Here is a 4,777-nt window from a genome sequence, read left to right as displayed (position 1 = left end):
GCACGCACGACGCACACCATGTCATCTGGGCCGCGGCCCGCAAAATGGCTGCCCCCGGGGCCGTGACGCTCGGGGGGCGGTGGGGCGGCTCCGCGCCCGGATCCAGGTCGGGCCGGCGGCGGCCGCAGGGAGCCGGGTGTCCTGCTGTGCCGCCCCCGCGGCAGGGCCGGGGTGAGACGCGAGCCTTCTCCGCAAAGGTGTAGCCGCGGCGGCCGCTCGCCTCCGCCCGCTTCGTTTCCGGGGCGGCTGAGGGGGCCGGCGGCGGTTCCTGGGGCTCCGAGGGCGGCGGGGACGGGGCCGCGCCGCAGGCCTCGAAGGACCGCCGGGGCCTCTGCCCGGCCGGCAGCGCCTTCCCCGGCAGGCCGCGGGCGGGCGCCCCGAGCTCCCCCCGGGCCGGCCGCGGTCGAAGCGACCGTTCCCGTCCTCGCAGCGGGGGCTGGCGGGCGGGGCAGCGCGGGGAGCTGGTGGCTGGCGAGCGGCGTGCTCGCAGCGGGCTGCTGGCAGAGCCCCGGCTTCAGGAAGGGCGGGCAGCCTCCCCTGGCCGAAACCCCGAGGAGAGGCCTTCGTGGGCATCGCTCCATTGGAGCGCGGGCACGCCGCTCGCCTGAACACAGCCCTCACCTTTTCAGGATTTTAATCTCTATTATGCATATTTGCATTAAAAAAACCCCCACCTTGATATGTATTTGTGGTCTAATGCACACTCTAGTTGGTTCTGGGCTCTGTTTCGCTGTACTTGCAGCCACTGTCTGCCTCAGAAGGGACGCTTTATAGGACACTTCAATCTGATCTCCTGCGTAGCCATCACAACGAAGTCTGTTCAGGGGTGAAGGATATGCATTGTGTCGGTTCAGCGAAGCGGTGGCCTGCTATGTGCTTGGGATCTTGGAATTTTTCTGGATAAAGCTCCTCCAGTTTTGCTGTTCAGTTGTGGGTCAGTGGTTGTCTTCTGTGATTGAGAAAGATTCATTGAGGTTGTCAAGTCGACTGAGGGATCCAGGCTTTTCGGGTGGGGTAGGGGTGAAGCAGGGTGGTTTGTTGTTTTTTTGTTTTGGTTTGTTTTTTTTTTTTTAACGAATGCCATTTCTACAGAGAGCTGGGTAAAGATATGATCTGGTGAGACTTTGACACTTGTCAAATTACCAGTGGCAGTCATAGATTTCTGCTTCTTAGACCTCAGTGTCGCTGATCATAACAACTTGCATCTTACCTTTGGGAATGGAAGCAGGAGAAAAACATTGACAGCACTGGTTAGAAAGTAATGCTAAATTTTAGATTAAGATAGTGTTTAGAGAGAGAAATAGTGCTTAAGCAAGTACTTGTTTTTTGGTCTGAGTTGTTTTCATCAGTTAATTGACTGTTTTTTTCTTTTTTTTTCTAATTGAACAGATTTAGTTAAATGTTTTGGTGGATATGTGGCAGTATATGAAGAAATCGGTTGATTGCTTTTTGATTTGAAATAGTGGAGTTATTGAACATTCTTCTATAGTATTTGTATGTTTGTACGTCTATAGTACTGGTGTGGTCTTCTAAATGGATGGTGCCAGTCAACAAAGTAAATGATCTGTTATGGTTAATGTTTCCTTTGGAAATCTCATGTCAGGTTTTTTTTTTTTCATTCACATGCTGCTCAAAATCACAACAAAACAGCTATTACACTGTGTGCTGGCAGTCCTTCTTAGTTCCATATTATAACTTTGTAACTTACAGTGTGTTTGTACTATACAGTTGAATCGCTACTGTAGATGATTGAGGCCAAAGTGATTAGAGTTGAAGTTACTTTGCCTTGCCCAGTTTTCACTGTTACAAAAGTGCATTTATATGAATACAACTACTTAAAAATGAAGTTTGTTAAAAATGAAGTCCACATCTGCCAACTAGACTCAGTAATAGAGGTGTGAGACCTTAACTAAGAAGCCTCTATCACCAGTCTGTTGACATGTAATTATGGTGATTATTTAACGTGCAATAATAATAATAAGTAGAAACATATCATTTCATAAAGCATATTTAGAGAACTATAAAATTGTAAAAGGTATGTTGAATTTTACTTGGAATTACATAGTTACACTCACTCAACCACAGAAAGCATGATAATACTAGAATATCTGGCTCTTAACTGCTTTTTTTATTTTTTTGAAACAGCTATGCATTTGAAGAGTTTCCCAATTTATAGTAAAAAATTGTACAGTAAATTAAAAAAGACTGGAAATTCACTTTGTGCTTTCCCACTGCATGTTGCTCTTTCTGTATGCATCTCTCTGTACCTCTTCATTTTTTCATACATACCATTCCGAAAATTTCCTTAAGGGTTAGTGAAAGTTGAGATTGATGAAAGTTGGTTATTTCTTTAAATTATCTTCTAAGTGGCTTGAGAACCAATCAATGGTTCAGTATATAATTTATAGATGTATATCACAGATTGAGTGAAATAGCTGAAGCTTCTTTCTGTTTTACAAATACACAGCGGAAACTTAAGAAAGTAGGTCTTAAAAATCTGAGCAAAGCTGGGGCCAGAAAGTCTTCTCACAAACAGCCAAGTAATATGAAGAATAAAACAACGAGATTATGGTGATCTGATGACATGACTGCAAAGGAAAGAAAAAGTAACTGCAATTCCTAGAGAAGGCTCCAGACTGCCAGCTTGTGGTGAATGTAGCAGCATTGGTGTAGTGATAGTCTAAAAACAGAGATTCTCCATCAAGCATGCAGTCTGAGGTGTAAGTATGTGAAAGAACAGAGTCATTTGGCAAGATGAATATTAGGAAAGTCTGTGCAAGACGTCTTGACAGGAAGAAACCAAAACTTACATAACTTCAGAAGAGTAATTTTTTTTTTTTTCATTTTCCCCCATTTATGGCTTTATACACTTGTTATCTGTTTCAGGTGTTGTGAATAAACATCTTTATTTGCATGTTTAACTGAACCTGTCATGAATTAAAAGTGATCTGATATTAAATGAATATAAAAAAGTCATTTCTCATTCCAGTCCCTGGAGCAAACTGCAAGTACCTGGTTCCCCATTATGTTTTGTAGAATATCAGAAAGCTAAGAGAGCATGCTCCCAAAGAAACTGTTCAGGTTCTCTGGAGAATAGGTGTTACAGGCTCAGAGAAGAAGGAAAAGTCACTGCAGTAACCGTAAGTAACCAGCTCTCTGTTGTTCTCGATATTGGGGTGCACATTGAACTCAGAAGGCTCCCAGGGAGGCTATAACAAGAGCCTAAAACCAGTTGGAAACTAGATGAGATCCTTGTATCCCTTCTTACTGTGACAGAATTTAAAATATGCCTTAAATATACCTAGTTCTCTGTCAATATTATGTTACATGTTATTAGACGATGGTAGATGTTCAGGTGTTGCAGACAGAGCTTTGTGTTCTATGGTCCCAGAGTCTCTCCAGTCACTGAGCTGTTCATCCTAATCAGATTTTTTCCTTCCTTCCATCCATTTCTTTCCTGATAGTAAAGATAACATTGATGCTGCAATGATAAATTGATGTAGTTCTGTCTTTCTGAATTTGTATACCTTTGGAAACATTAAGTGTTATAATGGCATATTGATAATACCAGTGTCAGGAGTATTAACCATTTTGCTTCTGTTACCTTGTTTTAGCAGAATTGGGCAGTTAATGTATTTATCTCCAAACCTGCTCTGATAAGATTATTTTCCTTACTGAATCACTCAAGCCTTTGGCTTCACCTCTATCAACTTCTGCTCAGTGATGCATTTTCCATATGAAATCATGAAGACTATATTGAGAAATAATAGTTCTTAAGTCAAGCACAAAGAATTGCTGCCTTTTTATGCGCTGAGGTAATACATTTAATAACATGATCTCTCTTTCCTCCTTGTATAGACTCCAGCCTCTTCCAGGACCCTATCTAGACAGTGCCAACTTAATGATCAAAACCTTAAAATAAAGGTCAGAAGTATTAAATTTGAATGTCCAATTTAGTATCACAAGGGTACGATTTCCAAGAACACTTAACATAGGAGAGTACTTATATATTTAGTATACATACCCCATTAACTTCAGCGGGCACTTGGCTCTGCTGATCAGATCCAAGGTGTCAAGTTGGGTGCTCAGAAAACAAAGAATGAGCAATTACACAGTAGTTGTGAGCAACTTCAAGCAGCGAGCAACTTCACTGCCAAAATTATGATGTCTTTGTGCTTTTATATTAATTACTTCATTTGTTACAAACACAGCTGTAATCTCTTTATCATCCTGGATTTAGAGGCGTACGTCAGTGATTTTTTGACTTGGAGTTGAGCATATGATAGGATGTTCACAGGATTTATTCATACTTATCCTTTATGTGGAGTGAGGATGGTGCTGTAATACGTCTTTCAGGAGTGCTCAATTTGAGGTTCCTATTCCAGCATTTTTTGAGCCTATTGAGATTCTGTCTGCATTATGAAGCCATATTATATATCAGAACTGATTTATATATGCACGAGTTTGGAAAATTTATTAGCCAGCATCAGGCACTGGCCAAGGTGGTAGACATGTCTGAGAGAAAGCAAAGAAAACCTGCGTAGGCCTCATTACTATTTGTTAAATAATACATACAAGTTGGGCTTCTCTGAACAGAGGAAGCTATGAGCCATGTCTGATTCTCTTGTTTGTTTGGGGTTTCTTGTGGATGTCATGTATTGAGTCTTGCTTGACTTATTTTTTCATTTTATTTTTACTCCCCAGATTTTGATGTCACCTTGCTTTGTAGTCCTTCCCCATGTAAGTGAGGAGACAAGGTTTTAATTCTGAATGAGCC

Source organism: Mycteria americana, chromosome 1, assembly GCF_035582795.1.
Source record: "Mycteria americana isolate JAX WOST 10 ecotype Jacksonville Zoo and Gardens chromosome 1, USCA_MyAme_1.0, whole genome shotgun sequence".
Classification (NCBI taxonomy): Eukaryota; Metazoa; Chordata; class Aves; order Ciconiiformes; family Ciconiidae; genus Mycteria; species Mycteria americana.
Note: the sequence above shows the minus strand (reverse complement) of the source record.